The sequence below is a fragment of the Phasianus colchicus genome, chromosome Z (genome assembly GCF_987193195.1).
Source record: "Phasianus colchicus chromosome Z, bPhaCol1.hap1.1, whole genome shotgun sequence".
Taxonomy (NCBI): domain Eukaryota; kingdom Metazoa; phylum Chordata; class Aves; order Galliformes; family Phasianidae; genus Phasianus; species Phasianus colchicus.
In genome coordinates, this window is record NC_143476.1 from 46,300,385 (window position 1) to 46,314,802 (window position 14,418).

A 14,418-nucleotide genomic window follows, 5' to 3' on the forward strand; every position below is an offset into this window, starting at 1 on the left:
CAGGTTCTTTTCAGTAAAATGGGTTTAGGAAGAACAGAAATGAGATAAAATCAAAACATTAATAAAACTTCAAATATAATTGATTTATTCTGCTTTGAAATAAATTGATTTTTTTAATTAATGATTTTATTATATGTAACAACTCATGAATTAATTCCTTCTGTAAATAAAATAATGAGAAGAAAATAAGTTACAAACTCAATATTGTAAATACTATAGAGGCCCAGTGTAATCCATCATACCTGTAGTTACATTTTGCTCTGCAAACAAATTGTCAACATGTAATTTGCTTTTGATGTAGGCTAAGAGCACTTTATCATGTTAAAGCTTATTGATGCCTGTAAGGCCCTTTTACCTACAGATGTTTCAAATGTAGTAAAATAATGAAACACTAATCTCTAAGACTTTTATTCTATAATAGATGTTGGGTTTTTTTCCTCACTAAATCAATTCAAAGGCTAATTGGGGTGGAAGGTGACTATCTCTAGCGGTTATAAATACATTTGCATTGCTATCAATCTTTTACAAGACTGATGTTTAACGAGGCTGAAGAGCTCAGACCAGCCTGAGGGGCCACGCTGCGAACTTGTAGTCAATGCTGCCATCAAGTGGCAGAACAGGGAGTTGCAACACCCCTCGTTTTCCTGTTTTATTGTACATACTCCCCAATAAACGTACGTAATAAAGGTTAGACTTTTCCAGCATGCAGACTCTTTTGCCCAACTCTGTTGGCCACATGAAGCTCCATCCATGACGGTCTACCATAGACAGTTATGACAGGAGGAAGCAAAAAACCCATGGAGATTTCAGACAGATAACCTCAAGGTTCAAGCAGTCCACAGGGCGTCATTGACCTCTTCATCCCTTTATGGTTGAACCATAGTCCACACAACTTTTTAACCACCCAGAACAAATGCAAGTACACTCCCTTCTCTTGGCAACTTATTTTTTCCCTTGGACTTGATTTGTCTGTGAACTTAAGTGGCTCTTTGCTCCATGCATCACTTCTGCATGGACAGCTTGCAATGAAGTGTATCTTCTTGAGGAAAGAATAATCTAAAGCAATTCTTTTGTATACACCTGCAACTTTTACCCATCTCCAACTAGATAAGCATTACCCATGTAAGTGTCATAACAGAGAATAGCAAATACAAAATAAGCAAGGAACCAGCACAACCTTTATGACATTACAGCACTACTCTGTGCTCTCCAGACCTTTACAGACAGAAATTTAAAGTAGGCAATTGCTGATATGATGGAAGACTGTGTTTACTGAAACCAGCTACTATGACTGCAGAATCTTCCTTTCATGTGTCTAATGTTGCAGTAAACAGTTCATTAACCATAACTAATGGTATTAAAGTAGCAGGCAAGAAACTTGTATTGTCCTTTATTACCGAATGTTTTAAAGTGTGCTGTCACAAAGCAATATATTCCATGTAAATATTAATGCCATATCAGGGTACATCCCTGTGCAAGCAAAGACAAGCTTTTGTGTCAATGAACAGGCTAACAGGAGAACTGAAAGAGAATCATAGATTCATAGAACTGTAGAATGGCCTGGTTGAAAAGAATCTCAAAGATCAGAAGCAAAAGGCCAGGGGGAAATGCCATCATAAGGATACAGGATGCTCAGAATGGGTTACAATTTCTTACAAGAAGGAACACACGATGTTACTCAGCCAACCAAAAAAGAGTGTAAATCTGAATTTTGTTTAAAAGTAACTAGGGGCTTTGCTTGTCCCGTTATGAGAATAAAAAACAACAACCAGGTCTTGAGAAAACATTTTAAACATGAAACAAAAGAAAAGCACTATGAAAAGGATCACAGCACTGTACATTAAAGGAAGTTAACATGCCAGTGCAACCAACATATATATAAAGCATTGACAAAAAAAAAAAGAGAGAGAGAGAGAGAGAGAGATGAGGTTTTGGATAAACATAGTTGAACTAATCTAGGAAGCTTACCAGTAAGCTCTTCCAAGCATCTAGCATCTAAAGTGGTACACTGTAGAACATAGTATCATCAAAGATGCTGCATATACATATAGGTGCTTGAGTTCAGAAAGCAATCAGGCAAAGCAATGGGGAGAAAAATTAATCAAGGCTATTAAACAAGTAAATATGACTTCTGAAGGTGCAATCATGCTTAATGTTGAAAAAGGTGACTACTGAGAGATGCATTAGTACATTCTTAGGCATCTGATAGTAATCACTGCTAGTGAGAGAATACTTCACCAAATGTACATTCAGTCACTACAGCCATGTTGCAGCAGATTTTTCAAACCCACAGCTGTTACACTCTCAATGTGATCCAAGCCTGTTTGGAAAAATTACATTTGAAAACAGACAGAGAAGTTCTTCAGAGAGCTCCCTATCATCACCCATCTAAGCCTTTCAGAGTTTAAAAGGTACTTCATTAAAAGCTTCAGATCCACTGGGCCGGGCAGCACTGTATATTCACATGAAATACCTGCCAAATTTCCATGCAAATTGATTTTGTGCCTTTAGCTTTGCACCTTCTTTCTTAGGTTTTGATGTTTCACTGCTGATTTGCTCGAACACCAGTGCATGAGCAATTAGTACAGTAGTTGCTGAAGGCAAGTTGCAAACAAGCATAATGTCAAGAATGATCATAAACTAACATTTCACTTATCCTAACACGAGACACTTGAATTTTAATCACCCTTGCTCTTCAGCAGCCATAAAGAAGAGAGAGTGAACAGTTTTAAGCTAAAAGTTGTAATAGATAGTTATTTATCTATGCTTTTTTATTGTTGCTTTCTTATTGTTTTGCTTGGATCCAAGAGCAGCACTCATATTTTAAAAAGACAGTTTTTCTTGCATAGAAAGACTATCCACATGGAAGATGATGCAGCTTTTCTGCAGAATCTGGCCGTAATCTATGCCACGTATTTCATTCAGAGGAAATGTCCTAGTTTTGTTGTACTATGTTACCATCTATTAAAACAAAATTGGAATTTTTCAGTCCAACAGCTTGCCTTGAAAGACTCTTATAGGCAGATTTGACCTTTACATTATGAATTTCATTTCATTATAAGCTCTTACATTTAGATTACTGCTTAACATGAACTCTCACTGAAACGTGACCCGACAATTACTATCTATATTTATTCATACTAAGCTTTCTGCTTAACAACTATCAGGCTAAAAGTGGTGTATAGTTACTAGAGAAATAATATTTCCTGCTATTTCAGACAATGAAGGTCATATCAGCTTCACATAAAAGGAATGGAAAAGTTTCATATTTTTTAACAGTGGCATGCAATTTAAATTCATTATTTTAATCACTGTAATGCAGTGTTGTCCAAAATTGTTTTTTTTCCTAACTCCCTTTTCGCGTAGACATCAGGCATATAGTTAATTATCATTAAGTACAAAACAGATTGGAAACTTACTGAACAATACAATTGGGGGAAAAAAAAAAAAAAAAGCTTAGATCTTACTGTGTCTGAGTTTTGTTTATTATATACATTATATTACCTTAATTTTATTTATAGACTTATTATTATTTACGTACTTATCCTCTTGGCAAAATAATTTTACCTTTCCAAATCCTGCATTCAAAAAAAGGATCCCAAGTATATTTATAAGCTATTTGTTTGGTATTTTTATAAACCAGACCAAGAAGAAAAACTGCACAGGTGTAGTTCCATGATGAAAGATATGATCAATTCCTAAATCGGTTTTGTCTGAACACTGGTGTCTCAGTTTCAATCTGGTCATCAGTACGCGGTAATTATAGCTACTGTGACAATTTATGTCTAACACATATCTACATTAGACTTCCACAGCATTTGGAAAGCTCAGGAAAGTACATGTTATTGACATGAAAAGGTGTCTATGAAAGTTGAACTCTTTTTTTTTTTTTTTTCTTTCTTTTTTTTTTCTAGTTAGGAACATTAGTTGTTATTTCTTTAAGCAGATAAACTTATTTAGAAATATACAGATACATTTTGTTGTGCTACAGTTCCATGAGAAACACTCACAGAAAATGCACTACTGCATAATTTAAAGCAATGCAATTTCAATAGTTTGTACAACATGCAAATATTTATAGCTTCTTAAAGAACAAATTTTCCCATCTCTTCTGCAGGCTGGTAACATGAAACACATATTGAACCTTCGCATGGTGTCAACATTTGCAACAGTTGCATATATTGAAAACAAGTCCATATTTGCTTTGTTCTTAAAACAATGCATTTTAGCCATAAAACAGAGCATTTTCTGAAGCACTTATTTCTCTCCTGGTTATAGCTCCTAATAATATAAATTGTATCAGGAGTTAGCTTTAATAATTGCAGTTACATGCACACATTACAAGAACTTTCAACAGACACCTGATTTTGCCACCACCTCATCTACTATGCAGACAAGATGCACTTCTTAATCAGGTAAAACTTTTACGTATCATTTTGTGTGTGCGTCTGTGATGAAGTTTTAAACAGTCGGATTTACTAACATGAACTAAATAAATCATAAAAATTCTCATGCTAAAATTGAGATTACGATTTCAACTGTAACTCTCTGCATTGCATGTATTACGTGATACAGAGCACACGTAGTAAGTACTAGCTCAAGAATATTGCTTTCTCACAGACATCCCACTCTTCTCCAGATTACAACTTGATGAGGGAACAATCTTCAGATTAATCTATACAATTTATGTTGATTTATTAAATTTTTAAAGTAATAATCTTCATGACAATTAAAGATCATATATATATTGCTATCAAGAGAACGAGTCTGGTAATCTTTGATGCCATTAGATGTCATCCCTTCCCCACATTAGAACATCATGTGGACCAGTGGGAGTTAACGAGTTAATGTTCTGGTTCCGTTTACTGTTGTGGACTCTTTGAGCTCCCTGATGGGACGGGAAGGGGCGGCATCCCCGGAGGAACTGGCGGGCAGAGGCAGTGGGGTGGAGCTGCGGACGGGAGCGGGAGCGGCTGCCTCTCCCCGCCTGGCCCGGCTCAGCCGTCTCAGCTCGCCGCGGAGAAAGCACGTGCTTTCCCTCGCACTATCGTGGTTTGACTCTGATTTTTTTTTATACTCTTCTCTCTCTCGTTTTGTTTGATTTAGTTAGATTCAGTAAATTACCCTTCCTCCTCAGATCGTCGCCATTGTGTTTTCTCTGTGTTAAAACTATCGGCTAGCTTTCTGCCCTTCCCCCCCTCCCTGAGCGCACGTGGCCCGGGGCCGGCCGGCTCGCGGCAAACCGTTCGTACCCCCCTTTTTTTCCTTTCTTCTTCTTTTTTTTTTTTTTTTTTTTTTTTTCTCTCTCCCTGTGGCCTGTGCCCCGGACTTACATCTAAGGATAACCCGTGACAACATAATGTCATGGTTTAACCTGGTTCAGCAACACAAAGGCATTCACTCACCCCACCCCTTTCCAGTGAGGTGGAGGAGAGAATGAGATAAAAAGTAGAATCTGTAGGTTAAGATGAAACCATTTACTAAGAGAAAAGGAAAATAGTTATGACAGTTTATATCTATACATATAATATATATATGTATGTATAAACGTATATTACAAGTGATGCACAAGGAATTTCTCACCACCCTCCAAACAATGCCCGGTTAGTTCTCAAGCAGCTGATGACAGCAAGATAGAATCCGACCTCCTTCAAATCTTCTTCTGCAGGAAGTCATATGGTAGAAAATGTGTAACTCAGCTGTCCTAATGTCTCTGCTTCTTGGGCCCTTTGCTGAGAATGGCCTTGGCCCTGTACAGCACTGCTTAGCAGCAACTATAAACATCAGAATGTTGTCAACATTGTTTTTCTCTTTGAACCAAAACATAGCACCATACCAGACACTCTGAAGAAAAATTCATCCCAACTGAAACTAGGTTACAGAATCACAGAATCACTAAGGTTGGAAAAGACCTATAAGATCATCCAGTCCAACCATCCACCATCACCAATGGTTCTCGCTAAACCATATCCCTCAACACAACATCCAAACGTTCCTTGAACACCTCCAGGGAAGGGGACTCCACCACCTCCCTGGGCAGCCCATTCCACTGCTTGACCACCCTTTCAGAGAAGTAGTATTTCCTAATATCCAGCCTGAATCTTCCCTGGCGCAGCTTGAAACCATTCCCTCTAGTCCTATCACCGGTTATACGGGAGAAGAGGCCGACCCCCAGCTCGCTACAGCCTCCCTTCAGGTAGTTATAGAGAGCAATAAGGTCTCCCCTGAGCCTCCTCTTCTCCAGACTGAACAATCCCAGCTCCCTCAGCCGCTCCTCATAAGGCCTGTGCTCCAGACCCCTCACCAGTTTAGTTGCCCTTCTTTGAACACACTCCAGGGCCTCAACGTCTTTCTTGCAGTGAGGGGCCCAGAACTGGACACAGTACTCGAGGTGCGGCCTCACCAGAGCTGAGTACAGGGGAACAATTACTTCCCTACTCCTGCTGGTCACACTACTTCTGATACAAGCCAGGATGCCATTGGCCTTCTTGGCCACCCAGGCACACTGCTGGCTCATGTTTAGCCGAGCGTCAACCAACACCCCCAGGTCCATTTCCTCTACACAGTCTTCTAGCCACTCCGCCCCAAGCCTGTAGCGTTGCTTGGTGTTGCTGTGGCCAAAGTGAAGGACCCGGCATTTGGTCTTATTAAACCTCATCCCATTGGCTTCAGCCCAGCTATCCAGCCTGTCCAGATCAATACACTAACTCAATACATACTCCAAAAGTAATGTCTTCTGTTTTTATTATGTTGGCCCACAGCACCAGAGATGGATGTTGGTGGTATGGCAGTACAGGCTGAACCTTCCCGCTAACATTCCATTACATTTTGCTATCATGTGACACATGGCAGCAGAGGGGGGCAGTCTGATGAAATGGTATCTGACATTGAAATGCATATGAAGCAAAAGTGTGTCAATTATATTCTCCATGCAGAAAAAAAATTGCACACATTGACATTGATTGATGCTTGTTGAACACTTGTGCAGAATAAACAGTGGACGTTAACACAGTGATGGCTGTGTAGAGCATTTCAGCAGTGGAGACTGCAATAATTGTTACCTCCACTGGTGCAGATTTGTACAAAAGCAGCATGCAAGCACTTGCTCATCACTGGCAAAAGCACACAGGTAATGGTGGTGACAGTGCTGAGAATTTAGCAGAGAATCTCCTCTATCGAACTGTGTTGTTATGCTCTTCATATCACCTGTGACTCACCTGTTTACCTTGAACTTTGAAAGCCCCCAGAGTCACCGTGCAAAAGCTAACTTAAGCTGCAGTAGGCAAGCATACAGCCCCTAAACTTTTAATTTAAGCAACGAGAAGGAATCAGATACTTTTCATAAAAACAAACCAAAATAGATCCAAGTCAAAGGACTATGAATCGTCTCCCACTTTATCATACTACTCATTGTGAGGACCTCAGAAAGCCAACAGCCCATCGCAAATTTTCCCTCTTTCTTCTTGAAGATGACAGACTGTCAGCTTTAGGATCCACAGGGACATTGCAAGTGGAAGCATTTATACCAAATAAAAGGTGTCAATATTAAGAAGTTTTTGAACAGCAATTCAAAATGAGAGTGAACTAATTCAATAAATGAGGATTAGATAATCTGCACTATTAGGTACTTACAGCACTACCTGGACTGTCAACAATCTAGCTACACATATGTAGCTACACATATGTATGATACATCTCTTTCTGTCCCCAAGATTCTGAGTATAAATATAAGTTAACTGTTTTCTTCACAGTACCTTTCTGTCTTTGTATTTTCACATTACTTCTTTCTCACTATGAGACATCATTTCTCCCAGATGTACACACAAATCCTTGCTTCCATCTTCAGCCTAATTTTCATTATTTTAGGCTACCCAAGCTGAAGAATTCGTAGGTCTCTATAAATTTGACTGGAGCTCATCGAGCAACAATTTCTGTCCATCATCCTTCCATTAAAAGCCATCTGGTGTTTTACTATCATAGAGTATTTAAGGTAAGACAACTAAAAAAACGCTTTTTCTTCCTGGAGATTTGGTGTCTCAGTGGAATCTGATACAACTATATTTGTACCCTTCATACGCTCAGCTGTGTACATATTTCTAGTCATCCATTTTAATTTTTTTACTATTTTCCACACTGCAAGTGGAAAGGAAAGAAGATTACAGTTGGCTGAGTGTGGAAGTAGGGTCATTCTTGTGTAGCATACCTTACACCACTTGTTAGGATAAAAAAATCTCAGAAATCACTTTAAGTGGTTGTTGCATCTCATCCAAAATCAAACATACGCTACAAATCTTTAAGATATGTACCCTCATATTAGTAGCTATACTTCCTCACTGCTTTCACACAGAATCAATAGCATTCATTTTATATGTCACAGAACACAGTACTATCTCTTGGATGAAGTAATTTAAACAGTTAATACTTCAAAATGAGCTTCTGAACTATTTACAAATGCATTAGAAAATGCCACACAAAGTAAAAGTTCAGTTGTGCATGTTCAGTTAAAATGTCTGCAAAATTCACCGTTTCTAGTAAACAGTCTGTTCACAGAGTGGCTTCAGGTTAGTTATTAGCAAAAACTTCTTCTCAAATAGAGTGGTGAAGCCCATGGAGGCGGTGGAGTCATCGTCCCTGGAGGTATTAAAGAAAATGTGGAGATGTGGCACCAATAGACCTGCCTAGCATGCATGGAGGGGTTGGGCTGATGGCTGGACTGGGTGGTCTTAGTGGTCTTTTCCAACCTCAGTTCTATGATTCTGTGATCCTGTTCTTCAGTTGGCTTTGCTCATTTGCATGAAACACAGATGGCTACTGAACTATCAGCACCACTTTCTGAGGCAACCAAAATTGCCCTTGAAAACTCCACTTTGAAGGACTACCCTGACCTGATACCATTTGCAGGTAAAACTTGATTAAAACTACAACCAAAAGTGCTTTAGCTCCAGTTCATTCACTCACAGGAATTACCTGAAATCAGTCAGAAATCAGATATTGAAACACAGCAAAATCTGAATTTTGGAACCTGGAGAAAAAATGCATCACAGAGATAGCTTACAAGTTGAATTTTTTATATTCAGGCAGGAACTTTGGGCAGGCAGGAAACATTAAGTGGAAGCAGCACCATGGGACCAGGAGCACTGTGGGTCTACAGGGCCCTGCTCACCAAGCTTTCCCCAAGCCACTGGGGACGTTGTCCGCATGTGTAGAAATGAGATTAAGAAAGCCAAGGCACAGGTAGAGCTGAACTCGGCTCTATGGGGTGGGAAAACTAAGAAGAAGGGGTACATAACGCAGGAAGAGACAGGTCAAGGAGAACTGGCTTCCTCAGACATGGAAAAAGCTAAGCTGCTCAAAGAGCTGCTCAAAGTGAAAAAGACGACCTTCATCAGAAAGACCACCAAACAACCCCTAAAATACCACGCATGCATAAAAGAACTGAGACTCGGGGTGGGGGAGGAATGTCAGTCATCCTTATCATAATAACCCAGCCTTTTCATGGACACGTAATGCATATATAAGCAGCTTGTTCTTGAAGTACCTGCCTTTCCTGACCTCCGGTATGCAGGCCTGAAGGGATTACCCCCCTGTATTCAGCGTGTCAGGAGAAAAGATGATCTACAGAGGGGATCGGGAGAGTACCCTGTTAAGATTTGGGTGAATGTGACAAGGAAAGAAAAACCTCAGACTGTCACATTCGATGCCTGTCATTCGATAGCCTGTGGGAGCCTAAGTACTCAATGATGATTGAGTAATGAAAACAAAAACCTATGTCCTGAACTAGCTATGAATAGGAGCTACCCTTGTAACGGGTGAAATAATGTATGGTGGACAACTACCTACCGAGGCTGGACATACACACCTGGGATACTGGATGCCTCGTGTGCGCGTATATTGAAAGACCAGATCAGTATGTTACAGGGGTCGTCCAACCAGCCTGCCAAGCCTTACAATGTAATCCAGTGCCAATAACGATTGACAAGGCCGACAGTCTTGTTAACATCACTGTTGGCCTTGGAATAGACATAGGTGGAAAAGATCCGGTAATCAGATTCAGGAAAGCTGTATGGCATTCACTCCCTGATCCTACACAGAATGTGCAAGTAGGGAAAAGAGAGTGGAAAATCTCCGTCAAAACCCTGTGGTTGTAACAGTTGCAGAAATAAAGGATCTCAGACAAACGTTTGAAATTGAGACAGCGTATGGGGATGTGAATACCTAGGTAGAATGGATTAAGTATACTGTCCAGAGTCTCAACCATAGCAATTGCTATGCTTGTGCATCAGGACGGGAGCCCAGGTGGTACCCCTTCCACTGGGGTGGACCAAGGATCCCCAAGGGATGCGACGCATGGTTTCCCTGTACCAGAGAAAACGCCTGGGGAAACAAAGCCTGTAAATCGCTCTCTTTATTGTTCCCTCCAGTGCCTGAGGTGGATGCCAAAGTCCCTCCTGCATTCCCCACAGCCATAGGTAACCATACAGCTTGCCTCTCAAGGCAGGGTGTAAGGGCTACAGGCTTATAGGAAATTTCTCCCTATGCAGGGAGACTTTGAACGCTACAGAAGATTCAGCAGGGAACTATTCGAGATTGGGAATCTCTAGAGCGGATCCCTGGTGGTATTGTGGTGGGAAGATCTTACGGTCCACTCTCCCATCTAATTGGGGAGGTACCTGTGTGCTTGTTCAACTAGCTTTCAACTAGCTATGAAGGGGGAAGGGGACCCGCAAGAGATGAGCCTAAGAGAACGATGAGTAAGCTGGGGGGGAGGCAGACGACTCGACTGAAGGGTATCTATACCAATGCACGCAGCATGAGCAACAAGAAGGATGAGTTGGAAGTGATTGTGAGTCAGGCGAATTATGACCTTGTTGCTATCACTGAAACATGGTGGGACCACTCCCATGACTGGAGTGCTGTGATAGATGGTTACAAGCTCTTCAGAAGGGATAGATGAGGAAAGAAGGGTGGTGGTGTGGCCCTTTATATCAAAGACTGTTTTGATGTTGAAGAGGCTTCGTAATGACAGAGTTGAGTGTCTATGGGTAAGGATCAGGGGGAAGGCCTGTAGTGGCGACATCTTGGTGGGGGTCTGCTATAGACCGCCTAACCAGGATGAAGAGTTGGATGAAGCTTTCTATGAGCAGCTCGCGGAAGTCACGCGATCGCCAGCACTTGTTCTCACGGGAGACTTCAACTTCCCTGACATATGTTGGAAGTATAATACAGCACAGAGGAAGCAGTCCAGGAGGTTTTTAGAGTGCGTGGAGGATAGCTTCCTTATGCAACTGGTAGGAGAGCCTACCGGGGGTGGGGCCCTGCTAGACCTGATCTTCGCTTACAGAGAAGGACTGGTGGGAGAAGTGAAGGCTGGGGACCGTCTTGGGCAGCGCGACCATAGAACTGTAGAATTCTCTATTCTTGGAGGTGTCAAGAGAGTGACCAGCAAAACTACTTTCTTGAACTTCCAGAGGGCGGACTTTGATCTGTTCAGGGCGCTTGTAGCACGGGTTCCTTGGGAGTCACTTCTTAAGGGCAAAGAGGTCCAGGAAGCCTGGACGCTCCTCAAGACGGAGATCTTAAAGGCGCAAGACCAGGCTGTCCCTGAGTGCCGTAAGGCGAGCCGCAGGGGTAGACGACCGGTGTGGATGAGCCGGGAACTACTGTTGAGACTCAGGGAGAAAAAGAGAGTCTATGTCCTCTGGAAGAAGGGACAGGCTAGTTGGGAAGATTACAAGGAAGCAGCTAAGGTATGCAGGGAGGAAGTTAGGAAGGCAAAAGCCCAACTTGAACTCAGATTGGCCACTGCAGTAAAAGACAATAAAAAATTCTTTTATAAGTATATCAATGGCAAAAGAAGAACCAAGGATAATTCTCATCCTTTACGTGATGCAGCAGGGAATGTGGCCACTGAGGACAAGGAGAAGGCTGAGGTCCTCAATGCCTTCTTTACATCTGCCTTTAATAGCCAGACCAGTTATCCTCTGGGCATTTTACGCCCTGATCTGGAAGTCTGGGACGCTACTCAGAAAGCACCCCCAGCGATTCAGGTGGAGACAGTCAGAGACCTCCTCCTCCATCTGGACTGTCACAAGTCCATGGGACCGGATGGCCTACACCGTCGGGTGCTGAGGGAGCTGGCGGGGGTGATTGCTGAGCCGCTCTCGACCATCTGTCAGCGCTCCTGGTTAACTGGAGAGGTCCCAGAGGATCGGAGGCTTGCTGATGTGACTCCCATCTTCAAGAAGGGCCGTAAGGAGGATCCGGGGAACTATAGGCCTGTCAGCCTGACCTCGGTACCGGGGAAAGTAATGGAGCAGATCATCTTGGGAGAGATTGCACGGCATGTGCGTGGTGTCCAGGGGATCAGGCCCAGCCAGCACGGGTTCATGAAAGGCAGGTTGTGCTTGACCAACCTCATCTCCTTCTACGACTGGGTGACCAGACTGGTAGATGAGGGAAAGGCTGTTGATGTAGTCTATTTAGACTTCAGCAAAGCCTTCGACACGGTCTCTCACAGGCTTCTTCTGGGGAAACTGGCTGCCTGTGGCCTGGACAGGTACACACTCCTTTGGGTAAGAAACTGGCTGGAGGGCCGTGCTCAACGGGTGATGGTTAATGGAGTGAAATCCTGCTGGCGACCTGTTTCAAGTGGTGTCCCCCAGGGGTCGGTACTGGGGCCTATCTTGTTTAATATCTTTATTGATGACCTAGACGAGGGGATTGAGTGTACCCTCAGTAAGTTTGCAGATGACACCAAGCTGGGAGGTGGTGTGGATCTGCCTGAGGGTAGGGAGGCCCTTCAAAGGGACTTAGATAAGCTGGGTCGCTGGGCTGAAGTGAATGGAATGAGGTTCAACAAGGCCAAGTGCCGGGTCCTGCATTTTGGCCGCAACAACCCCATGCAGCGCTATAGGCTTGGGGATGAGTGGCTGGATGATTGGGAAGAGGAAAGGGTCCTGGGGGTGTTGGTTGATGCTCGGCTGAACATGCACCGACAGTGTGCCCAGGTGGCCAAAAGGGCCAGCGCCATCCTGGCCTGCATTAGAAATAGTGTGGCCAGCAGGAGCAGGGAGGTGATCATCTCCCTGTACTCAGCACTGGTGAGGCCGCACCTCGAATATTGTATTCAGTTTTGGGCCCCTCACTACAGGAAAGACATTGAGGCCCTGGAGCGTGTCCAGAGAAGGGCAACTAAACTGGTGAGGGGTCTGGAGCACAAGTTCTATGAGGAGCGGCTGAGGGAGCTGGGATTGTTTAGTTTGGAGAAGAGGAGGCTCAGGGGAGACCTCATTGCACTCTACAACTTCCTGAAGGGAGGTTGTGGTGTAGAGGGGTTTGGCATCTTCTCCCAGGCAACGAACAGGACCCGAGGAAATGGCTGCAAGTTGTACCAGAAGAGGTTTAGGTTGGACTTAAGATAGAACTTCTTCTCTCAGAGAGTGGTCAGGCACTGGAATAGCCTGCCAAGGGAGGTGGTGGAGTCGCCATCTCTGGCAGTGTTCAAGAGGCGAGGAGCTGCGAGATATGGTTTAGTAGCTTGTGGTAGCAGTGGCAGTGTGAAGATGGTTGGACTAGATGATCTTATAGGTCGTTTCCAACCTTGTGATTCTACGAGAAAAAAAAAACAAAAAGCAAAAACGCAGCAGCGTTTCAGGACCTGAACCCTCAAGTCTTCCTTTCTTCAGCGGGGCAATTCTTTCACACGAGAGTAATGCCATTCAGCTGACAAAACAAGGACGATACCTGCATGCAAAATGCTCATGCTAACTACTTCTTCAAGTTTTTCTTTGAACATAAAACCTTGCTTTATAGCTGTTTTCACAGTTACTGCTTCAGAAAATGGACCAAATGCTTCAGAAAATGTGAAAAGTGGGAGTTCTACACCTGTTTAGATTTGTTGCTCTCTTCTGCTGATGTTCTCTTGCCTTATAGTCCAAGTGAGATACAAAAGTAGGAGTGCTGAGTGGTACAATGAAGGACAAGTGACCAACAAACCCTACAACTACTTGAACACCTTGTTTTGCAGTGCAAAATGTGATAGCGGCATACAAGCCTGCTTCCTGAACATATTTTCAGAACATCTCTGTGTTCTTTCTGATTCCAACTGTTGATATTTGTGTGCGTGCTTAGACTTAAGAATACAGTGTTAACACTCTGTGTGCCATGAGAAATTTCTTAAGCGTTTTTAAAGACTCTCGTAGCAGACGGAAAGGAAACACAGGAGGGCACTTTTTGTACATCTGTTTATTCAAACTGATGTCTAGGAGAATCCTCTCCAGTACTCTGACCGCCCTGAAGAGTTAAGCAGTAAGAAGGGTTTTTTTTTTAACACCTTTCTTCATGCCCAACAGAATGAAACCACAGGTCCTTTGTGAAGGCACCAGAGGTAGTGAGAAAGCAAGGGAAAAACAGCAGGCA